The sequence below is a fragment of the Protopterus annectens genome, chromosome 3.part1 (assembly GCF_019279795.1).
Source record: "Protopterus annectens isolate FY-2018-M chromosome 3.part1, PAN1.0, whole genome shotgun sequence".
Taxonomy (NCBI): Eukaryota; Metazoa; Chordata; order Ceratodontiformes; family Protopteridae; genus Protopterus; species Protopterus annectens.
The window spans coordinates 1,613,108,385-1,613,135,934 of NC_056732.1; positions in this window are offsets into that span (position 1 = coordinate 1,613,108,385).

Genomic DNA, 27,550 nt, shown 5'->3' on the forward strand with positions numbered 1-27,550 from the left:
TTCCCCTCTTTGTGCACCCTTTATCACCACATTCCTATCTCCCCATTTACTTTTCTGTGAAAGAAATGAGCACGGGGGTTAGCGAGAGTAAGCACTTGTAAACAGTAGTAAGTGGGTTTGCACCAGTGTGCGCATGTGTGTGCTTAGCTAAGCGTCACGCAAACCTGCGCAAACCTGCTTACAACTCCTTAAAATTGCCTTAGTCACTGTGTATTACAGGGCCCTTGTACTGCTCAGCAGCAAAATAAAATACCCTTGTCAGTCTCAAACCCCACAACTTGGACTCACCAGTCTGCATGAAGTACCACAAAGCCACAGCAGATATACAATAACTTGGTGCTGTAAGAAATATATCATGCATTACAATGAGTGAATGTAAAGGGAAAATAGGAAAGCCATAGGAACACATTGCAATAACTACAGCTGTATGCCAGTTAATTCTCTAATTCGAAAATAAAGTACATACTCCCATGTATCCAGTGTTAGCATTAGGAGGTGTGAGTAAACTTACACACTGAAAAGAGTGCACTGGAAGAAGCAACAGTCAGGTTTCAGTACAACATGCATATCACTGGCTACAACCCTAGCTTCAGATATGAGACATATACCAACCTTCTGACTGAGACAACAGTGTCCACAGCAAACAAGCATGGGCCCCACCTTGCACAACTAAAAGGGCTATGCCTATCTAACCTAGCATTTTATAGCAGTGTCCTGCAATCACAGTGAGTACTGCAATTACCACACAGCGGGCTGCATGGAATTACTAAATGGTAGGCACCAATTGGTGCAGAGGCCATCACATGCACATGTGCAGATACCTAGAAAAGCAGCCTGTACTTGCTGCTCACACATGAAATAATATCATTGCACCAACTGAGAGAGAGAGAGTGTGAGAGAGAAAGACAGACAGAGACAGACAGACAGACGGAGACAAACAGGCTGCAAGAGACAGACACTGAAAAGAAAGACCAACACACAAAGGAAACCAAACCAAAAAAAAAAAAAAAGCAACAGCTACAACAGACGGAGGTGAGGAATACAAAGGTAAGGTATGTACCAGATATGTATTTGCAGGCATCCGAATGATGTGTCTGAAGGGTACTCTACATACTGTGAATCATCCATATGTGGCAGCAGTCCGTATCTATATGTATATGCACATGTGCATAGGGCAAGGGACGTACTGCAACTGTTAGTGAAGGCTGGACATATATATGTCGTTGAAGGTTGATATGTGCACATATGTGTGTAGGTTGTAGTGTGTGGCATTACAGACAGCAAGCAGTGCCGGTATATGTCATGTGGTGGTTAAATGCTGTGGGACTGAGCTACAGGCAGTGAGGCCTGCTACAGCTATACGGCCTGAGGACAGCAAAATGCATTCTGCACAACACTGTGCAATATTATTACATAACCGTATGTCTCACAACTGTTGCATAATTGACATCCCCACCATGAAAGGTGGGCAGTATATGTGCCTATATGTGCATCTAAATGTACAGCAATGGATGTATACATGTATGTGTGTATATATATATATATATATATATATATATATATATATATATATATATATATATATATATATATATACACATATAGATATATATATATATATATATATATATATATATATATATATATATATATATATATATATATATATATATATAGATATATATAGATATATATAGATATATATATATATATATATATATATATATATATATATATATATATATATATATATATATATATGGATATATATATATATGGATATATATAGATATATATGGATATATATAGATATATATAGATGTATAGACATGTATAGACATGTATAGACATGTATAGACATGTATAGACATGTATAGACATGTATAGACATGTATATGTATATATATATATATATATATATATATATATATATATATATATATATATATATATATATATATATATATATATATATATAGAGAGAGAGAGGGGGGGGAGACACGGGGTCATACGTGCTGCAACAGGTGCCTGTTGACCAAGGCATAGACTGAACACCAGTGTTGGTACTGCAGTGCCATACCCCATTCCAAAACACTTTACCCAGTAACTACCACATAGGTGGTAGCCTGCCTAACACTGAAGGTGTCAAAAGGGAACATGGGACACAGGTGGACAGTAGCCTCCCCTTTGATAATCACAGTGCCACACTAGTCTTGTAATCTGTCTACTTGGTACGTGTCATCACAAAAGGTGCGTCATCTAGGGAAATATAGGCAGTGTTCCCCTCTACTCATCACAATGCCCCATGTGGTATGTTCCTCACATGACAACTACAGCAAGTGGAAAGGCCACAGACATACCTCACAAAGAGTAATACTGCCCTCAAACACATGCCCTATGCAGACTGACTCACAAAACCACAGCTAGAGTGCGTTGCATACCGCCCACCCAGAGGTTACCTCTGCCGGACATATAGAGGTATGTCACACCCATAGAAGTCGGCCAACCACCATGTCAACACCTCACAATCCCTCCGGGCTACATGACCTAGGGCCCTAATCCTCGCCACCTCACTGAACAGCATATGCTGGAGGTACAGGTTCCTATCCACAAATATGCCATACTCTGGACTAAACCACCCAGCATTAACAAACAAGGCTCCTCATTAGCAGATGTCATACATACCCCTGATGATTGTTTGGGAGATAGGTAATATGCCCTGGGAGTCACCTCTGTGTATCTGGTTGACAGGAGCATGTGAAATGACATTACATGTGTGTCAAAGGCCAGGGTAGCATATGGCTAGGCTGCTCTAGGCCCTAGGGCCAATAGCGTATTACCTACCTATGACACAATGCACACACACATGTACTCAGTGCAATACCTGCTATGTGAGGTGGAATGAGTGTGACAGTGAATGTGTGCAAGGTCTGTAAAGGTTTGATAGCTTAGTGTGAGGTTGTTTCTGTCATGGTAGTTTGTGTCCTAGGTGTTAGGCCAGAGAAAGATGTGTCAGTTATTGGGATGCAGACATAGTAGGATGGCATATGTTGTGACGTAGTTCCTTGTGTATGACTGTGGTGTCCCATTGTAGGCTGAAGCAATACATGTATGCTCAGTAATTGGTACTGCTGGTGAATACAGCTCACATATGAACTGTTGTACTACCTGAAGCTGTAGGTCTAAACAGCACAGTATGGTGTATGTTCACATTCCCTGGTAACGCTGTCTTGTGTGTTTCCTGTAGTCTGCACAGATTACATACCTCAGGCATAGGTATCTGTACATAGGGGCACACAGTACTGTAAGGTACACAGGTAATGCTCATCTGTGTCGGCATACATTTGTGTGTTGTATGTATGTCTGATTTGTGTGTAATGATGCATGTACCATGCCCGCAATCACATGTGTGTTACAGGGTGTGTGTGTGTACCTAGCAACATGTATACTCTGTTACAGCAATATGCCAGCTATATTAACAACCGTGCACATATGTTAGGTAGGGGTATGGCATCAACGACTAGGGTGGTTTACTGGTAATACTGTAAATGTACTTTACATTCATTGCATTGGATGACATATTTCTTCATGCATTAGCTTGATATATACCCCCGTGGTGAGGTTGTGCATTGTATCCCAAACAGTGTGTCGAGTACTGGGGTATACTGGTTTGTTATATGGAGTGTGGCAGGCACTGTCAGCCAGTTGTGGGCTGAGCACTGATATGTGGAATTGAATGTGTGTATCCTCTGACAGACAAACAGATGCTATATAGGGCAGTTAAGTGATATCTGTACTTAATAATGTTAAGTGTGCCACATGTCTTGCTCACACATATTTTGTTTAATTGTCTTGCAGGGCTATGGCTCATCAATGCAATCCGTCCTATACAGCTGTGGAGGAACAGGAAATACATAACAGCCTGGTGCAGCACTATAGACTGCTGTTTTCCAGGGCCAGCCAGCACCAGCATGAGCGTACTGCACTGTGGCAAGATCTTGTTCGTCGGGTAAATGACATAGGCATGCATAACCAGACATATGAGCAGGTATGCCATCACTGCAGTGATTTAATTAGACATGTCCGGCGGTGTGCATCTGATATCCATAGACAACAACTTGCCACAGGTGGTGGAGTGGCCATACATCCCCCCATCACCAGAGTGGAGGAGCTGCTCCTAAACGTGGTGGCTCCTGGCCTACAGCAGCAACAGCATCACACATGTGTCATCATGGAGGCTGGAGCCACCCAGCATGATGACATGGAGCGTGCAGGTAATATGCCCTAGCTGTAGACTACTGTTACTTGTATTGTTAGGATATGCATATGTGAGATTTGTACTGTGTGTTCAGCAGTTGTGCTGCCTATTGTGTGCAATACTGATATTTGGAATAGTATCTGTACACCTGTGACTATTGACTGTTGTTCTACTGTAGTTTAGCACACTCACAGTAGCAATGCAACATTTGTGGCCAGTGACAAACTGTGTCATATTCTTGTAGGTCCCTCTGGTGTGACAGCAGGGCAGACGATACATGCTGGTGAGTGTGTTAACACTTTAATATTGGTAATGGCATGTGCATGTCATAGGTGAGGTGTTGGCCATGTACACGTAACACACCTAAGCATAATGCATGCTGTGCATGTTTGCTGTGAGACATTAAACATCTCAGTAAAGTCAGTAGCTGCCTCAATCACATGCAATGCACAGAGCAGCAGACACATTTGTGGCAACGCTGTACTGCACATTGGATATGCATAGTTGCTACAGCTGTAAACAACAGAACATGTTTATCATACACAGGACACAAAAACATGCTACATTTGGCATTACCACACACCCGCTGTAAGGTCACACTTCAGTATCCCACATGCCATGCACCTACACATGATGTACCTCAGGGGTAGAGGCCTATCATGGGGCTGTGCAACACTCTTCAACACATAACATAGTCATGTTAGGCAATGCTCACTATCGGGCACCTCACACACCCATGTACAAAGTGGCTATGTAATTGTGAACGTAGCCAATGCACTGCAGTTCAGGTACAGCATGCTAGGCGTTGGTCTTGCACACATTAGTAGCTGTGAGTGACCACAAGATGCATGATGATGATGGCACAGGGTACTACACCCCATCCAGTTACAGTGACCACAGTATTACTCATAGCAGTCATTGCTGTGCACCTCAATGTTATGTGTGTGCAAACATATGCACCTATACACAATATGCATAGCATGTTGTGTGTATGCTTACATATGCCAGTATACACAATATGCACAGCAGTCGCCATCCAAAGTGTCGCATATATGTCCTGGAATGTTAGTGGGTGTATAGGTCACATGACACACATTGGGTATGTGTGGTGTTTAATGTTGCAGTCGTGTAGCATGCCATGCCATGGCTGGCATGACATATCTGCAATATGTCCCACACTCACCATAACCACTGTACACTGGCCATGTTGAGCATTGGGATTCCTTCACGTCAACATGCACCACTCATCTCGTGCGTGCACATAGCATGCATGTGCTACACCTGTGCCCACTATTATCTGCTATGGACACAGACACTGTACTCAGACATGGAAATCTATGTGTCACACAGATAACACATGCAGCCATGGCATGTATGCCTGTGAGTGATGGTGCACAGGGCATTACAGAGCTGATAATACTTGCACAGCAATGTTGTGTCCAGGTACACATTTTGTTCCAGGGTGTAGCCAATCACTGAACTACACAGTTGCATCAGAGCCATGTACACTGCCATGAAATAGGGGTGCCTACACTTGCACTGCATGGTCTTGTGCAACACATATTATGAATGCTGACACTTGTGTGGTGACTGTTTGCCTTGTGATACTGGCACTCACCTTCACCCACTATAGAGTATGTGTTGGATTGCTGGTGTGTGTGTCTATGTGCTGTAGTGAGGAGTGCATATGTGTGCATGTGTTCATGTGTGCATGTGTTCATGTGTTCATGTGTTCATGTGTGCATGTGTGCATGTGTTCATGTGTGCATGTGTTCATGTGTTCATGTGTGCATGTGTGCATGTGTTCATGTGTGCATGTGTGCATGCATCATGTGCAGACTGTAAAGTGTGTTTCCTGTCTTCCTCTCACAGGTGCTGAGTTAGGGGTGGCCGAAAGCAGCAGGGAACCTGAAGCCACTGCCACGAATAGTGCTGATGATGAGACGTATTCTGGCACAGGAAGGTTTGACAAGGTCTGTCTTTGGTCCACCAATCGACAGTACACAGCGTTCAACCCTATCTATGCACACACTCATACTGCCAATACATCCCTCATCACCAATGGCCATAGGCGAATGACAGCATACAGTTGGCATTGACCAGGAGAGTGTGGTACCCATGGCACTTGCATCCCCTCACAGCAGCCATAGCTAGATTCCTGGAATGGTACCACATAGGCGGAGGTCCAGGGGTTCTCGGGGGAGCACCGCTGGTCGTATTGCCCCTGGCAGATGTGCCCTCACAGGTCTTTCGACATCCAGTATGTTCTGGGCTGTAATTCAGGCTCAGGCACGTATGGAACGGTACACCAGACAGGGACTTAGGGCACAGAGGGCCCATTACACCGCTATCAATGACAGCATCCGTGATCTTGCCGGTGCCATCCAGAATTACACCGAGGTCATTGATAGATGTTGAGGGGAGACAGTAGATGCCCTCCACAATATGTCTTCCATGAACCAGGACCGTGCGGGATGGTTGCAATGTCGGATGCGGACGCATGCCAGCAACAGCAACAGCTGGCAGTGGTCGCGGATGGCTCACAGTTCACAGCCGCTCCTGTAGTGGCAGTTCCAGCCCCAGCCATGCTGGGGCTGGCCTGTCCATTGACTGTCCCAGTAGACCACATGCACGTGGCTCTGGCCAGTTCCAGCAGGGACGTGGGTCCAGTCATCATACCTCTGCCTCTGATGACAGTACCCAGTCAGGTTTGGTACCCGATACTGTCCGTAGCACCCCTGCCAGGCACAGGTACTGTGTCCGTGGCTGGAGACAGTGATCTGTACAGCCTAGCAGGTACAGTCTGTGGCTGTCCCACAAACTACCGTATATGGCAGCCACATGGTGGAGCTGTGTGCATGCAGACACACACACATTAACCAAACAACTAGGGCTCACACATACACGCACACATTAAATCAACATTGGCCCATGCTGTACTGGTGTCCCTCACACACACACACACACACACACACACACACACACACACACACACACACACACACACACACACACACACACACACACAGAGACATGTCGATTGGATGGGTCAATGTCAGGCTCTGGCAAACAACAACACATCCTGTGCATATGATGATACCTTTGTCTCCTCCTGTCATCTGTAACATTGATGCAGGAACAGGCTAACATGGTGCTGATGCACAGGGTGTCATTATAGCAGTGTAGCAATATTAACAAGTTGTCAACATGAAAGTATAATGACATCCTTGTAGGTATGTCTGAGCAGGTATTATGCATCAAAGCTCTGATTGTCAATGTAGCATTGTTTATACCACTGTTAGGTCTGAGAATGTATTGTCCACCCATGTGCCACTTGGCTGAAGTGTACTGTGTTGCCAGCATGTGTTAGTGAGTGGACAGTACGTGTGTGATGTGTGCAGTACAGATTAGCAAGTGTACATCTGTGAACATGGTGGGTCCGCACTGTCTGCATGTACGTGCATGGTGGACACATGTAATGTGTGGTATACCCTGTTGTACACATTGTTAACATCTCATAGTACCTTTCAATGGCCAGTATGCATTCTACTACAGTTATGTACTAACATGGGTCCACATGTGTGTATGTCATGGGTTGACACTATGCTGTGGGTGATACTGTTAATATCTGTCAATGATTTGCGGTCTGGTAGTATACACAACCTCAACAGCATGACTATAAGCAATCATTGGATGATGTCCTGACAAATGACACACAGTTGTAGGGAACTCAGTAACAGTTGGATCCTTCTGGTACTATACTAACCAGTGGTATTGACCGCCACCCATTCCTGGGACCACACCTGTTTGGCATATAGCCCCTTAGGTACATGCAAACACACTAGGGATGTGTCCATCCACATCTGGAAATGCATGCATTGGCCTACAATGCATTCCCTGGATGGGAAGCATATCCTACACAAGGGTATCATACAGACAGACACCTGTTGTCTGATACATGCTGTATAGCAGTAAGCCGGCTATGGCATAGTCATCCACATTTACTATACATACTATCCTGTCAGTACCACATCGATGGTAGACCTCAACATGTATGTTGGATACCAATGTGTACATACAGCCTCGTGTTATGTCATGTGTCCCTTGGTATTCACATATCCATAGGTATTGTGGAGTCCCTCGGTGTATCACATAAGACATTAGAGGCCTGAATGCATATCCACAAGGCAGTTTTACACCTATACAGACTGTCAATTATTGCCAGTCATTGTGTATGAACATGTCTGACATATACCCCAGGCATATACCCTCACTCACACTACTCTTTAGTAACTGTCATGGGTGTGTGTGGCACAGATGACCTTGGCCACAGATCACAACAGTGGACGGCCTTGTCACATACATACATATGTGACCTACGATCTGAGAAGCAGCGGCACAACCTGTCAATGGAAACGGATGTATTCATGTAGTATGCAGGCTTCACACCTATGTACTGATTGAGGGGACATGTACACATATATATTTGCCATGCAGATACCTGATGTGTGCAATGCACTTACTGTTTTAATCATAATATGTCCTACCATAGTAAAACCAAAACACGCACTGCATTGACCAACAGTGATACACACACTGTCAGTGTTTGCAGGATTCAAACCCCTACCTAACTATGCTATGATACTAGAGAGAGACGCATTAACATGGCACACTACTTGCTTTAGGGGCTGGTTTCCTTTCTCCTACTGTATCTGTAGGATGGTGACATCATCAGACTTTCCAAAGAGGAATGTACCTCTTTTAGTGAGTCTTCCCAGTCTCCAAAAAGGGCACTCCTCTCAAAGGAAACTGCACACATACACCCCCCCCCCTTTTAGTGAGTCTTCCCAGTCTCCAAAAAGGGCACTCCTCTCAAAGGAAATTGCACACATACACCCTTCCCCACACATACACACACAGTCAGTGGTTGCAGGATTCAAACCCCTACCTAATTATGTTATGATACTAGAGAAAGATGCATTAACATGGTGCGCTATTTGCTTCATTGGTTGGCTTCCTCTTCTCCTGCTGTATTTGTAGGATGGTGACATCATCAGACTTTCCAAAGAGGAATGTACCTCTTTTAGTGAGTCTTCCCAGTTTCCAAAAACAGCACTCCTCTCAAAGGAAACTGCACACATACACCCCCCCCCACACACACACTCAGTCAGTGTTTGCAGGATTCAAACCCCTACCTAACTATGTTATGATACTAGAGAGAGACATATTAACACGGCACACTATTTGCTTTAGTGGATGGGTTCCCTTCTCCTGCTGTATGTATAGGATGGTGACATCATCAGACTGGACATGGTGATGTGTGTACACTTTGTTTTATGCCATTCCAGGAATGGTCCATGTGGGTCAGCAGGTGTCAACAGCTTGAACAGGACCTCATAATCCTTACCTTGTGTGATCTATCTGTGGAAACATTGACATTCCTTCATATGTCAACACATATTTATGCACAGCCTGTTGGTTTTGTGGATACTACATGTGTCTGGGATGTTGATAAAGGGCTATTCAAAGTCTATATGAGACATGTGTAGCTGTGTTCAGTGATGTATGTCCTGGGTGGCTGCCTTGCAAACAGTCTAGCATGTTTGGGAACCATGATCCGCACATGAACATACCATAGTTGGTAGGGTTGTGTGTATGTCAGCTTCCAATAGCTCTATTTATGACTTCAACCATGATGGACTCCATGACCTTGCAGATCATACTTCATAGGTGTACTGGACTGTACTTCCCATTGTGTGTTGTGCACCAACACTTGTGGGGAGCGCCATATGTTGCTGTAACACATTCAACGGTTCCACATCCTGTGTAGGGGGTGAGGCTCAGCTGACTGTTCAGGTGCAGGATCTATTTGTTCTGTAGTTTATGCATGACACATATTGGGAATCAATGTATTCCACTTGCTGCCATGCTTTTGGCATTGGGGGTAGCTGTTCATCCATTGTACATGTGATATCTCCTGGTATGATGATATGGACTATTGTCAGTGGGAGGTGGGTATGTATATATGGGCCTGTCCATCAGGATGTCGGCATTGTCAGTCAGGTACAGTTGGCCCTGACTCAGGTCATATATGGGTGTACAATGCTATTTATGACATAGCTGAAGGTGGTGTCATGATTCAGACTGGACTCCTTCTCAGCTACTCTTTATAAAACACCAACGAACCTGAGCACTAATCCCTGTTATACTCTTTTACACACTTAACACCCTACTGATCATTTGTGATCAGGCTACAGAGTATGTCATCATAATATCCTGGCATGTCCAGGGGTCGGTTTCATGTGTACTCTCCAGTCCAGCTGGTGAATATTGTGATGTTGACACAATGTCACATCTGACTCATGTACACAAACAACCCTCTCCTCCTCCCGAAAAAACTCAGATATATGTGTGAGATGCACCTATATAGACATACAGGGTGCTGAACTCTCTCGACCCATGACTGGCACAGTCTATCAGGTGGTGAAGGTAACCACACACACCACATATCAGTCTCACATATCCTCTAGTGACAGCACTCAAACCACATTATCACACATAGACATACTCGGATGCGTAAATGAACTCTGCCTAAGCAGCAGAGACCTCCAAAGCAGACACACACACAACTTCTACCCCACTACAATACCCACATATCACATAGTTCACAATGTCAGTGTGCCACACAGTCACTGCCCTTCAGGCTATACAACACACCTAATACACTTGTAATAGGCGATACTTATTGTCAGACACACTGACATACCACTCACCAGCTCAAACAAGGGAATAGTCACTGTGGGCTGTCTGTCGGGTGCCAGGATCTGTCACATAACACATGCAGTCAGGTCACTCCAAAGCAAGTACAGGACTGGCACCATCATTGTCCATGCTGGTGCATAAAACCTCAGACGTTACTCCCTGGACCACATGACATGATACATGGAGGAACACTCTGATCATGTATCCCAGGCCAGTATGACCCTAACCTTGTCTAGCATCTTACACCCACCAATTATAATGTCACAGTATACAGACAAACATATCACGTTTAACAGTTGGCTAACAAATTGGTGTCATTCATAGGGCATACAGTGTCTGTCAGCCTGTGGTGACATGCTTGACATGCCACGTAGCTTCACTATGGACAGCTTGCACCTGTTACCCTTAGAGTTTCGAATGCTGGCTAAGGCTCTTGCTACCACCATAGTGCCCTTCTTAAGCAGGGCTCAAAAGGCAAACCCACCTCCATAGACATTACAGGTTAAATGAAACTAAGGGTAATGCTGCTCAACAACAGATGTGTTACCCTCATATTGCGGACACTCAGGACTCTCCTCAGTACGGAGGATAGCAATATCTGTGCACTAACAGACGCCTGGTTCAGGCTCACTTATGCACAACAGCACTACCAGGTTATGTGTCATACCATGCTTTCAGACCACAAGACTTGGAACAATCAACACAACTAGGGGGAAGTATCCATATACATCACAGATACACACACCTCTGGGTTAGTTGCACTGCACAAAGCATAACAGACCATACATATACAACTACCATTGTGCAAAACTGCCTTTCAGTTTGTTGCCTGCTACAGACCACCCTCCAAACTCAGGAACCACACTCGGCTTTCATGGGAACTATGGAGAATATGAAGGTCTCCACAAACACCATTATATTGGGTGACTTCAAATACACAAATATTGACTGGGGATACTACTCAAGCCCCAACACCCTCACCCAACAGTCGCTACAATTTGTAGACTCATATGCTATGGCACAACCAGTCAGCACAGCCACAAGGGGGAATACATATTGGACCTGATCATCACCAACATGGGGACTCTATGTTCCACACCAGCGATATACCCCTCATTGGTAAGGTCAGAACATACATGTATCTCACTGGTCCACACACCCATCCTGGGTAATCTTGGTGAACTTTTCATGAGCCAACGTCTCACTGCACCAAAGCAAGGTGGTATCCTTCAGAGACCCTGAGACAGTGGCAAATATGGCTCAGACTGCTGAATCCTTTACATACACATTCTATGGACACCTAGTGGACTGCATGGATTGTGCTATCCCAAATAACAACAGGACTCACTCCTCCAATGGCAGGGGACCTGTCTGGTAGACCCCAGCCATTAATAAGCTGTACAACATCAGGAGGAAGCTACTACATGATAGAGCACAATCCCAGACGGGGAAGGCATCTGTGATCTGTACTAGCAGACAGCTACGATCACTCGTGAACTCTTCTAAGGGCTGCTTCTATCGGACAATTGCACCAGACACATAGGACTATCACACGGTCTTCTTCAGTTATGTCAGGAACCTGGGTGGACACTCACTGATATGCTGTGAGTTAGTGCATACTGACTAAACTTACCCTGAACCCACTGGCATTGCCAACATCCTGGCAAACAGGTTCAATGCAGATGTCCCCCCCCCCATCCCTCCTAAGGAGCAACTATCCATCCCAACAGAGTGTAACCTCCCTGACATCACACAGTAACAGGTGAGTGCTGCCCTCCCCAAAGCGTACATCACAGCATCAATGGGACCAGACGGTGTCCCGGCCTGCATCTTACACAAGCTTCATGACAGACGAAACCCTTACATTACAGCACTGTTCAATATCAGAGTTACTACAGGATATGTACCCAAGGAATGGCGTACAGCAACAGTGGTCCCACTCGTCAGAGTTGTTGCCGCAACGGACCACAGACAGTATTTCCCTAGAAGCCTAACTAGCCTGTTCTGCAAAGCTATGGAGCGTATTGTCATGGGACTCATACACATTGACATCGGGAACCTACAGACACTGTGTCCTACACATTTCAGCATTGTTGTGGGCAGATCTTGCCTCTTGAACCTGTTTGTATTCTTTAAACAGTTAACAGGTCCATTGACATAGAGATGGTTGTCCACACAGCCTACCTGAACCTTGCAAAACCCTTCTACACAATAACCCACTGGGCCATTATGCATAGGCTCACCAGCATCGATATGGACACATATCTCACACAATGGATTGCTACCTGGATCAGGGATAGCACCCACATGGTCAGAATTGCAGGTGCCATGTCTGACTATACACCAGTTACATGTGGCATCCCACACAGCTCAGTCCTGGGACCTCTCTTATTCAGTATATATTTGTCTGACGTACAGGCTACCACAGGAGGTCTATGGCTGACCATGTTCGCACTTGACTGCAAACTGGGTGCCATAATCAACTCTCCAGCTGCCACATGCATACTCAAACAGGGTCTCACAGAGATGGATGACTGGTGCCTGAGCCATAGCCTACAGATAAATGCCATTAGTTGCATAGTCATCCCCTTTGGGAATAACAACATGCCCACACATTACCACATAGGTAGTACTCCATTACATACGGTAGGAGTTGTTAGGGGTTTGGGGACATGACTTGTTCGTATTGTTGCCTTTCACAATCACGTTGCCAAAGTGGTTGGACAGACCTTCTATATAGGCCACCTTATCCCATATGGTTTCACATCTAGATCGAGTGAGATCATTGTGCCCCTATACTCATCACAACCATGCTTGGTTACAATGCCACATTTGGGGTGTACCTTACCCGACACCTGCAGCAACTGTACTGGCCACAGAAGTTCCTCACCAAGCAGATCTAGGGACTCACACAGATGCCCTGTACAGTTCGGATGCAGTAACTCCACCTCTACTCAGTCGCTTACCACCTACTCAGATATGATGTGTGCCTGTTGTTTACAGATATACCCAACCCAGAATTACTGGACATGCTCCACCTCAGGATATCCGACTCCCTTGGAGCTACACACTCTAGGGACATATACCTCAGCACAGATGTTAATAGGACATGCTGGAGGGACAGATTCTTATTCCAGAGGCTCCACTCACTCCGGATTGTAATCCCAGTTTCACATAGGCAGAGCCACCCACTGACCACCTACAGGAGACATCTTGACGACTGTATGGGTGATCGCATGTTTACCCCTGGGATATCTTCTGTGTCCCTGCTAGACAGAGGCACACTAGCCTAAACGTACATGGGCTATCTTGTGTGACCTACTATTCACACGCACAGTGTAGTAATCTGACAGGGTTGCGAATGGCAAACACACTCTGGCTAGGCTTGTACATGCCCTAGTGCAGATAGCCTAGTATCGACCTCTGAACCTATGCTAATGTTCGAGATGCACAATGTTTATTGCTGATACTGTTTGCAGGTCTTTATCGTCTTTGCTTTACCATTTTCTATGAACAACTTAGGTATCTGCAGAACATATTTGATTATGACAGGGTTCCACTATATTATATATGTGTCTGTTGTCATATAACTGTGTACACAGGGTGGATTGCTGGATAGTGAGAGGTTCCTGGGTTAACACATGCAACTGCCAGATATGTGTGGCCCACTGCTGTACTCAGACATGGCCTAAGTGTGTGAGCATGCCCACTTCAGGCTTTCCGTGTTTTGTTGCCTGACATTTGTCTCATTTATTCAAGTGTGTGAGCATGCCCAGTGTGACCTTTCAGTATGTTGCTATCTGAGGTCCACTACATTTGTTGATGTGTGTGAACATGACCAATATTAACATTTATACTGTGTGTGTTGGAAGTCGGGTTCTGTTCTTACTGCAGGACTCACCTTTGTGCCATAACCTGACAGGGATTATGCTGTGCCTGCAGGGTTTCCATGAGATACTTTGCATAGACTTATCAACATTCCTTCATACAGTTTGACCACTGCAATACTGTTATGGTTTAGTGGTTCAGTACATTAACTATAGTGCACAGTATCCTGGGTTTGAGGCCCATCACTGTTTTATATTTTCATACTGAGCAGATCAGACTGCTTAAGGGCCAGTTAAGCAAATATGGGCATGTTGGCTTTTGTTCAGCTATGCCCTACTTAGACCAGGCTTGTCCAACATTGCTCAATATTCACCAACATTGCTGGACGTTGCCCAATATTACTCAACATTGACCACAGTTGTGCTAGTTGGTGTGTGTGAATTTGTTTGCATATACTACATGGTGGTAAATGCTGTTTAACACTGTTTTATATTGCTTAACACATGGCAATCATGCCTCAGGTGGTGGTGCTGAAGGGCTGCCTATGTCGGATGCACATACTACACTCCCTGTACATGTTTGAAAGCAGGTAGTGTCAACTTAGGCATCCCTTTTACTATATGTGCAAGTCAGAGAGAGATATCATTTCCAGAGTTCCTACTGAGCCAGTGTATGTGCTATGCGTTGCCTCTTTGCCAAGGCCAAAGCATACTGGGCACGCCTCCTTTTGCCTACTGGAGCAGGCTCAGGTTGTTCCTCCTCCGAGTCACGCTCTGCCTGTGATGGCCTTGGCAATGGTGGGGGGCTGTTTGGCCCAGGCCTATGCTGGTCCTGCTGCAGCTGTTTTCGCAGGATCATATTATGTAGCATAGCACATACCATGACAATTTGGGCACATGTAGTTGGTGAGTACTGCAAGGCTCCACTAGATGTGTCCAGGCACCGGAACCGTGACTTGAGCAGCCCAAACACACGCTCGATTACATTACGTGTTTGTGCGTGTGCCTCATTATGGTGTTCCTGTTCAGGTGAGTGTGCATTTCTGATTAATGTCATCAGCCACGGCTCCAGTGCATAGCCAGCATCCCCCACTAGGTGACCATGTGGAATGTTTCCATTGGCAAATGTCTGGTACAGCTGTGTCAGATGCCAGATATGGGAATCATGGTAGCTTCCAGGGCAGCCAGCACACACATTCAGTATTATACCCTGGGCATTACACATGACCTGGCAGTTGATGGAGGGGAAGCCCTTGCGGTTGAAGTAGACCCTATCCTACTCACCGGCTGGTGCTTTGATGCGTATGTGCGTGCAGTCTATTGCACCCACTACCTCAGGGTATTCCGCTATTTGCTGGAAGAGACGCATATTGCTGGCCAATACCTCACTGGAATTGGGGAAATATACATGATCACCGACATGTGCTGACATGGCATCCAGGAACTGGTGCAGTACCCTGGATGCTGATGCCTGTGATATCCCCATCATATCACTGGTTGGTCTCTGGAAGGTACCTGTTGCTAATATTCTTAGGCCAACACATACCTTGGTTTCCACTGGGATGGGTTCCCCTCTGTTGGTTCTGTGTGTGAGGCGTGGCCTGCACAGCTCAACAATTTGCTGCAGGAGGTCTCTGTCCACTCTATAGCGCTCCACTATCTCCAGCTCATGTAGCCCCTGGTAGGTTACCCTGGGCCTGTACACTTTTCTCCGTCTCCTCACTGTGGGTTGTCCAGCAGCATTTTCATTGTCACCACCCTCAGCATGTTGCATATGTCGCCTTATAACAGCAATGGCAGTCCCTAACATTTCTTTGTCTCAGTAAAGCTTTTTCAGTTTTCACTTCTATTAGCTTACTGCAGTGTCTGTTGTGAGAAACATAATGGACTGTTGTTTGCAGAGTTTTAAGTGCTAGGCTGGGCTGGGCTAGTGTACTGCCTGTATAATTGCCTGATTCTGATTGTTTTCACCTGCTAGCTCTGCTAGTACTCCCTGGTAGCTTCCTACTATTTGTTGTGCTTCTTTTTTCCTTTCTGTTTCCTTGGGGGGGGGGGCAGCGCCACGCACACAAGCACAAACATGCTTACAGCAGCTCACATGCACGCACACATGCTTACAGAGACTAAAACTTGCTTATTCGGGTTAAAACGTGCGCACACCAGTGCAAACACATTTACAACTCTTTAAACAGCCTTATACATGCTTACTCCGGCTTAAACGCGCGCACTCATGCTTACACGCATGCACTCTGTCTTACTCGGGTTTACAGGCACGCACACGCATGCATACCCGCTCATCCAGAAACTTTGGTGTTATCCACGGCATACACCTTCCATTTCTTGCCTTTACCTGGCCTACCTGTTGACACACCTCTTTCCATGATGTGTAAATGATAGCTAACACATGCCACTCTGCTCCAGTGAGCTTAATTTCTTTCATACATACCCCACTCATGATGTCACCTGTCTTCTACTCTTTTACTCCCCTTATCCTACTCCTACACTCCACTGACTGTGCTCATTTGCTATGTAAACTTGCGATTCACTATCCTAACCCTCCTTTGCATAGGATTGCCTACTAATGCTTGGTTACATCTCTTAGACTGAGCTTCCCCCCTTAGCAACCTCTACTCAGTGGCCATGTTGTCTTCAGCCTGCCATTCCCTTGCATTGTACATTAACAATTTAAATAAGATCCACATTTGTAGGTTTTAATTTTTAGTTTTCTGGTTTTTTAGAGCTCAGCCCGTTTGCGCAGTGCTGCGCTATGCATAAACATCGGAAATTGGAGAAAAAAATAATTATTTATTTTTAAAATTGCATCGGGAAACATTGCCAATGGCTGTATATTTGGCCATTGGCATGCTTCCTGCACTGGATGCAACCTTTATTTGGAGCTGTCACGGCTCCGTTTTGCTATTTGCAGAACGGTACTCAGTTGTCAACTGAGTACATTTCTACAAATAACACTGCTCTTACTTGGACAGGTTCGGGTTTCCTGAATTGCAAATCTACCTCATTTGCATGCCTTTCGCCTGCAATTGAGGTAATTTGCATATCCCAGCCCTGTCCGTGTAAGAGCCATTTTAGGAGCTTTCTTGCATGCCCCTGCAGGCTGTTCCTGGATCGCTTGTCGGACATGATGGCTGCATGGAGTCTTACTCTACTCTTAGACTCCGTGCAAGCCATCGTGAATCTGGCCCAAAGTTCCCTATGCATGCATGTGCAGTTTAAACATGCTTTTTTCATGCCCTACTAAAACCTTTGTTTATGAATCATGATAATGACTATTTGATATACTAAATGTAGATCGAACAATGCAGTTATGCATGTGTGTAACTATGTTAAGGAAAATAGGTGAATGCATGTTGTACTTGCTGAAGAAACAAGTTGTGTGCTTGTTTAAACTTGTATTTTTTTTCTTTTGATATACAAAAACTCCCATCTAGTGCAAATGTAAGAGCGTTTCTTGTATAACCTGAAACAGACTGAATTCCTCAGTTGTCAGCTGTGTGCTAAGTAATCATGGTAAACCCAAGTACTTTATTAATCAAAGTAATATATTCAAGATATGTCATTAAACCAGACCGGTTTCGGCCTTACAGCCTTTATCAATGGTATACAGAAATAAATTTGTAAAAAAGAAGAAGAACTGGTTCAGGTTGTATTTATACTCCTCCCTATTAGAACAGCAATTATTGGTATAGCCCAACCTAGTGTTTGGGATGTATACATGCCCAAAAAAACTTATTTAAAATAAATAATCAAAAACAGTTCATATACAATTATGTAACCAACAGTTATGCATTAAATGATTAAATACTACTATAAGCAAAAATATAAAAAATAATTTCATAATACTATAAGCAGATATATGAAAAATTTTTAAGAAAGAAATATGTAAATAACATCTTATAATATTATAATGACCTGATTATGTAAATATAAAAATTCATCAAAGCCAAACAAGAGCTAATAAAAGAATATTCACTTAATGTAGTAATCATAGAAAGGTATTATAATGACAACCACTCAGTGCTGAAGTGTACATTGGTCATCCTAGTTACTAGTATTATATAGTTCCTAGAACATATATTAACAAAACCACATAAGTGCCACCATTCAGAAAAAACAAAAATATAACAATACACAGCATGTATTAATGTGAATAGATAGACCTAGCCTCTGTCATAAATGGTCATTCAGACCAGGCGGAAAAAGTGCCCCAAGCTTTGTAATCCAGTATTGTTCTTTTTTATTCAAAATAGAGTGCCAACCCTGTTGATGGCTACGATCCCCTACAATTTTGTCAATAACCATGAACCTAAATTGTGCATTGGAATGTTTGATGGTGTGTCTATACAAGGCATTAGTTTCCTTCTTATTTCAGATGTCACTCTTATGTTCTGTCATACGTATTCGGAGGGATCTAGATGTTTGACCCACATAAAATGATTGACACTGACATGTGGCCAAATATATGACCCATGTGGTACTGCAATTAGCAAAAACCCTGGTCTGATACACCCGTTCAGTATTAGCACTTGAAAATTCCTTCAGTGTGTAGACCTGGGAACATGAACAACAATGACCACAAGGAAAGGTACCTATGAGTCTATCTCCTGTTAAGGTGGTTTGCTGATAGATAGCTCCTCCTCCTTCCTTGTGTTTGTGGTGGGAAAACATCCCCCCCAAAGTTTTACCCCTCCTGAAAGACATATGACATGTTGTGCCTAATAGTGTTCTTAATTCATCATTTGCCATCAATATATTCCAATTTGAGTTCAAAATATCCCTGACCAGCTGATGGTTCCTGCCATATGTGGTGACAAACCTTATTGTTGAGTCCTGATCCTTATTATCTAACTTTTTATATTGCAATAAAGTTTGTCTATCCAGTGAGTTACTCCATTCATTTGCCAAAGAAATATCCCTCATTTTGTATCCTCTGTGTTTAAATCTGCAACATAAATCATTCCTAGCTATTTCAAAATCCCCCCCTGATAAACATATGTGTTTCATACGCATGAATTGTGATTTTGGTATATTGCGGATGGTGTGGTAAGGGTGCATGCTAGTTGCATGTAGCAAAGTGTTATATTGAGGGTATTTGCGAAAAACTTTGGTACTTAAGGTATGATCCTCATTGCGGTATACAGTAACATCCAAGAAGTTAATAGTGTTATAATCATATGTTACCGTAAACTCGATACCCCATATATTATCATTCAAGTACTGAATGAATTCTTGTAAATATGTAATATCTGCCTTCCACACCATCCAACAATCATCTAAGTATCGTCTCCAGATGTCCATTTCAACAATATAAATATTGTATGATAAGTCATAGATTAAACACTCCTCAAAATAGGCCATAAAAAGGTCAGCATATATAGGAGCAAAGGAAGCCCCCATTGCCGTACCTTGAAGCTGTAAAAAGCACTCGCCATGGAAATAAAAGACATTTTTAGTTAATACATGTTCCGCCATGCAGATAAGCAGTGTATTGAAACCCGGTGGGTACATTTCATATTTTTCCAACTAGTATTGTAGTGATTGCAGTCCAGCCCAATGTGGGATGCTGGTGTATAAGGATTTTACATCAAGTGTGCACATCAACCAGTCCTGTTCCAGTTGGGTATCTGCTACTATCTGAAGAAAGTGTGTCGTGTCTTTCAATCTGGCCCTAACCAATGACAATAGTGGCTTGAGATAAAATGTAAGAAAAGCTGAAAGTGGTTCTGTTAATGATCCGATACCAGACACTATAGGCCTACCCGGGGGTTTAGTAATAGACTTATGTATTTTGGGCAAAAGATATAAGATCTGTTTTTGTGGATCTTTGACAGTAAGATGTTTGACAGCATTAATTGTTATGATACCTTGATCCTCAGCTGTCTGTAAGAATGAATCAATTTCCTTCTTGTATACCAATGTGGGATCTATAAACATTTGCATGTAACACCTACGGTCTGCCAATTGTCTTTTGCCCTCATATAGATAATACCAAACAAAAACACCTCCGCTTGCTTCTACCATAAAGGGTACCCTCCAATAGTTCCTCGAACACCAAAGAATCCGAAAATGTCGTACCACAAATGTGTCAGCCACTCGTTGTACTTGAATAAACTGTAAGTTTAATAAAGACACAAACAAACAGACACAACTGGGATTGAGCGCGCTTTCATCTATCTCGTCAAGACTTCATCAGAGGTCAGAGCGGAGATGTTTTTGTTTGGTTTTATACTTTCTGACGTGGTGGAGTGGAGGATTTGGTTACTCATATAGATAATCCCTTGTATTCATAACCACAACAGCACCACCCTTATCTGCAGGCAGAATGGCTATATCACGATTTTGCTTAAGTTCTTCTATAGCAGTTTTTTCCATGGCCGAAATGTTTTGGCCTAAAATATTCGATTCATGATGATGAAAATGTAGATCTTTAATGACTGACTGTTGAAATATGGAGACGTATTTGTTCATGGGTGGTTGAAAATCAGATTTCAAAAATCTAAACTCAGATGATCTATGAGAGATGTCACCTGAAAAGAACAATTTAAGATTAAGATTGCGACAAAATGACAATACATCATTTACTATACTATATTCATCACTAAAGAAACCCGGAATAAAACCAAGGCCTTTATTCAACAATATAGTTTGTGCATCTGTTAATGGTACATCAGATAAGTTAAAAACATTATCAAAGTCAACCTGAGCTACGTCAACAATGTTCGTATCAAATTCTCCATAGAATTGGTTACTGCGTTTGTGTTTGCGACGCCCTCGTCACCTTGGTGAGTGTCTAAAGGGGTATTAGTATTGGGTTTCTTACTCTTTGGTGATTCCCGATGGTAGCCACCATCATTATCCGTGTATGATGATTCATCACCGGAAGTGCTGGCAAGGGATGCATCAGTGGATTTTAAAATGGATCTAGGTCTCTTTCTAGATTTTATACCAAGTGTTTTGTGACTAGTATCATTAAACCTGACCGTTTTAGATGTATCAAAAGGACGACCCCTCTGATAGTCAGTGCAGTCTCTGTTGAATTTACGAATTTTACGGTCCTTGGTCAGTTGATCAAAGGATGCCAAATCCTTAGATAATTTATTAACCATGGAAGAAAATATGGGCTGAGATTCAAAACGTTTGCACTCTTCACAAGAGCTTTTAACCTCTGTTAGACATATATCCACCATTCTCTCATAGTATGCTGCCAAAAGTTTTACAAACATCATAGAGGGTTGATGAAGAGCCTGGTTCCATTCCTTCATCAGCCTGTCCTCCGACCTGGTCACTAAGGGCTGCAACCTGACCCTCAAGCCTCTAGAAGTAATATCCTTCTGTATATACGCTTTGAATAATCGCAAATGCCATATATTGGCACGAAGATTCCTCAAATCTTTGTTAAATTTGTTAAAGGCTGAGTCACAACCCTCAAAAGGACCATTATTAGAGCCATTTTGGTTATTGCTTGACATAACATTGACACCAAATACACCTAAGCCATGCCTATCAGCACATAACCCATTCAAAATCTGCTCTAAATCCATAATCTGTCAATAAACAGACCAGCGGACTATGATGAACTTACTGAATGTAAGATACATAGTTGTAGAATATGTAAAAAAAGATAATTCAACAGAGATCACACTGAAAATGGGAAGCTGTAATGCGAAAAAGAAAATGAAAAATCAGCCATATAATATTAGTCACAATAATTCCCAATAATATTATAATCCACTGATGCATCCAACCATGGGTTATAAAAATTCAGGCACCAAGTTTGACATAAATACTATGGTGTATAGTGCACTAATCAGCAGGTAACTGAAGATAACACCAATATATTGGTGTACACACCTAACACAATAATGTATAAGTCACTTTAGTTCAAAAATAAAGACTCATACTCGATGAATCATCACTGTTACAATATTAATAAAATTGTATCCTGGTTATCATTCACATACAGTTGTGTAAAGGATTTTTGATTACAGTATAAATGCATCTACATAACTATATTTGGTATACAAAAAACAGCCCCTTGAATCCCGATCTACAAATAGGTTCAAGTATATAAATGTGGTTCTCTTAATCATGCAAGTTGTAATGTAGCATGTATTAAATAAGGAAGCTGAAAAAGTATGCCACTAATAGCATGTTATACATGCCCCTAGTTAGTTCTAAATCCAAATTGTATGTTCATGTATATCCCTAAGATAATGTGGCCATATAATTGTAGATACAATTTCCCCTTAACGGTTATATAAAGCATAAGAAAACACGTAATAAAACCAGAATATCAATTGAGCCATAAGATGTTAATCCTATATGTATTATTTTCTTCAAACCATACAGATGAGTAATCCGTAATATTGCCCTTGAAACACTGTATATCCTAAATTTAAATCATAGGTCTGCTATATTTTCAACCATGGTGTCCTAGCTTCAATAACAAACCATTCAGTCTATGTTGTATTTATAATAACTGAAAGTTAGTTTAGGATGTATACACATATACCCATAGAAGGATATTATTGTTAAATTAAATAAGAGCACATCATAGAAGGCATTACCACCAAAAAAGAATGCAAAACCCAACTACTGTCTTGGTGTTTTGATATAATTCTCATATAATTTATATGTGTATCCCCTATAAATGGACGTTTTGTACAAATATTAAACATTCCAATTCAAACAATTCTTAAATTGTCCAAAATAGACTGTACTGTTAGACACACAGTCGAAATATGTCCAACACCAACAAGGGTTTAACAAACGTTCCCCTCGACCAGCAGTATAACATTAGTAAAACACCATCCGCATCGGAGTCGTAGCCATCAACAGAATAACATGTCCAACACCAACAAGGCTTTGCACCCGTTCCCCTCGGTCAGTAGTATTCCATCAAAAAACACCGTCCGCATTGGAATCGTAGCCCTCAGAAAACCACTCTTAGTCTTGAAAAAAGTTCCAATATTCTGATGTGCACTCATTCACCATTAGTTCTGCCCCTTGGTTAGAGTCAGTATATCATTTAGATACAGTTTTAACATATATCCCCAAAACCAAACAGCAAATCCTGGAGAAATATAAAGTTATTGACGCCTTTAATACATTAATGTCCTTGTTGTAAGCTTTAAAAAATAAGAAACAGTACCAATGTCCACGTAAAAGAAGAAAAAGTTCTTAGCGTAACGATTAATTCCGCCTAATAGGCCTAATTCCTCCTTAAGCACTGAAACGAAATATAAATCCAAAAAAACCTTGTAAACATGCCGTTTTCCTGTATATCCAAGTACTCAGTCCTCTTCACATAATGAACCTTACAAAAGACCAGTATTATTGATACCAAATACACGAAAAATGTTGAGCTACCATCAGGAACCACCAGCGAGGCTCAATGATCAGATGCAACTGAATGCTTCGCACGGACGGCTTGCACGGTCAAACCAAGTAGAGCAACCACAGATGACCAGCAAAAGAGATGGTAAACCCAAGTACTTTATTAATCAAAGTAACATATTCAAGATATGTCACTAAACCAGACCGGTTTCAGCCTTACAGCCTTTATCAATGGTATACAGAAATAAATTTGTAAAAAAGAAGAACTGGTTCAGGTTGTATTTATACTCCTCCCTATTAGAACAGCAATTATTGGTATAGCCCAACCTAGTGTTTGGGATGTATACATGCCCCAAAAAACTTATTTTAAATAAATAATCAAAAACAGTTCATATACAATTATGAAACCAACAGTTATGCATTAAATGATTAAATACTACTATAAGCAAAAATATAAAAATAATTTCATAATACTATAAGCAGATATATGAAAAATTTTTAAGAAAGAAATATGTAAATAACATTTTATAATATTATAATGACCTGATTATGTAAATACAAAAATTCATCAAGGCCAGACAAGAGCTAATAAAAGTATATTCACTTAATGTAGTAATCATAGAAAGGTATTATAATGACAACCACTCAGTGCTGAAGTGTACATTGGTCATCCTAGTTACTAGTATTATATAGTTCCTAGAACATATATTAACAAAACCACATAAGTGCCACCATTCAGAAAAAACAAAAATATAACAATACACAGCATGTATTAATGTGAATAGATAGACCTAGCCTCTGTCATAAATGGTCATTCAGACCTGGCGGAAAAAGTGCCCCAAGCTTTGTAATCCAGTATTGTTCTTTTTTATTCAAAATAGAGTGCCAACCCTGTTGATGGCTATGATCCCCTACAATTTTGTCAATAACCATGAACCTAAATTGTGCATTGGAATGTTTGATGGTGTGTCTATACAAGGCATTAGACAGATTATGGATTTAGAGCAGATTTTGAATGGGTTATGTGCTGATAGGCATGACTTAGGTGTATTTGGTGTCAATGTTATGTCAAGCAATAACCAAAATGGCTCTAATAATGGTCCTTTTGAGGGTTGTGACTCAGCCTTTAACAAATTTAACAAAGATTTGAGGAATCTTCGTGCCAATATATGGCATTTGCGATTATTCAAAGCGTATATACAGAAGGATATTACTCCTAGAGGTTTGAGGGTCAGGCTGCAGCCCTTAGTGAGCAGGTCGGAGGACAGGCTGACGAAGGAATGGAACCAGGCTCTTCATCAATCCTCTATGATGTTTGTAAAAAATTTGGCAGCATACTATGAGAGAATGGTGGATATATGTCTAACAGAGGTTAAAAGCTCTTGTGATGAGTGCAAACGTTTTGAATCTCAGCCTATATTTTCTTCCTTGGTTAATAAATTATCTAAGGATTTGGCATCCTTTGATCAACTGACCAAGGACCGTAAAATTCATAAATTCAACAGAGACTGCACTGACTATCAGAGGGGTCGTCCTTTTGATACATCTAAAACGGTCAGGTTTAATGATACTAGTCACAAAACACTTGGTATAAAATCTAGAAAGAGACCTTGATCCATTTTAAAATCCACTGATGCATCCCTTGCCAGCACTTCCGGTGATGAATCATCATACACGGATAATGATGGTGGCTACCATCGGGAATCACCAAAGAGTAAGAAACCCAATACTAATACCACTTTAGACACTCACCAAGGCGACGAGGGGGTCGCAAACACAAACGCAGTAACCAATTCTATGGAGAATTTGATACGAACATTGTTGATGTAGCTCAGGTTGACTTTGATAATGTTTTAAACTTATCTGATGTACCATTAACAGATGCACAAACTATATTGTTGAATAAAGGCCTTGGTTTTATTACAGGTTTCTTTAGTGATGAATATAGTATAGTAAATGATGCATTGTCATTTTGTCGCAATCTTAATCTTAAATTGTTCTTTTCAGGTGACATCTCTCATAGATCATCTGAGTTTAGATTTTTGAAATCTGATTTTCAACCACCCATGAACAAATACGTCTCCATATTTCAACAGTCAGTCATTAAAGATCTACATTTTCATCATCATGAATCGAATATTTTAGGCCAAAACATTTCGGCCATGGAAAAAACTGCTATAGAAGAACTTAAGCAAAATCGTGATATAGCCATTCTGCCTGCAGATAAGGGTGGTGCTGTTGTGGTTATGAATACAGTGGATTATCTATATGAGGGCAAAAGACAATTGGCAGACCGTAGGTGTTACATGCAAATGTTTATAGATCCCACATTGGTATACAAGAAGGAAATTGATTCATTCTTACAGACAGCTGAGGATCAAGGTATCATAACAATTAACGTTGTCAAACATCTTACTGTCAAAGATCCACAAAAACAGATCTTATATCTTTTGCCCAAAATACATAAGTCTATTACTAAACCCCCGGGTAGGCCTATAGTGTCTGGTATCGGATCATTAACAGAACCACTTTCAGCTTTTCTTACATTTTATCTCAAGCCACTATTGTCATTGGTTAGGGCCAGATTGAAAGACACAACACACTTTCTTCAGATAATAGCGGATACCCAACTGGAACAGGACTGGTTGATGTGCACACTTGATGTAAAATCCTTATACACCAGCATCCCACATTGGGCTGGTCTGCAATCACTACAATACAGGTTGGAAAAATGTGAAATGTACCCACCGGGTTTCAATACACTGCTTATCTGCACGGTGGAACATGTATTAACTAAAAATGTCTTTTATTTCCATGGCGAGTGCTTTTTACAGCTTCAAGGTACGGCAATGGGGGCTTCCTTTGCTCCTATATATGCTGACCTTTTTATGGCCTATTTTGAGGAGTGTTTAATCTATGACTTATCATACAATATTTATATTGTTGAAATGGACATCTGGAGACAATACTTAGATGATTGTTGGATGGTGTGGAAGGCAGATATTACATATTTACAAGAATTCATTCAGTACTTGAATGATAGCATATAGGGTATCGAGTTTACGGTAACATATGATTATAACACTATTAACTTCTTGGATGTTACTGTATACCGCAATGAGGATCATACCTTAAGTACCAAAGTTTTTCGCAAATACCCTCAATATAACACTTTGCTGCATGCAACTAGCATGCACCCTTACCACACCATCCGCAATATACCAAAATCACAATTCATGCGTATGAAACGCATATGTTCATCAGGGGGGGATTTTGAAATAGCTAGGAATGATTTATGTTGCAGATTTAAACACAGAGGATACAAAATGAGGGATATTTCTTTGGCAAA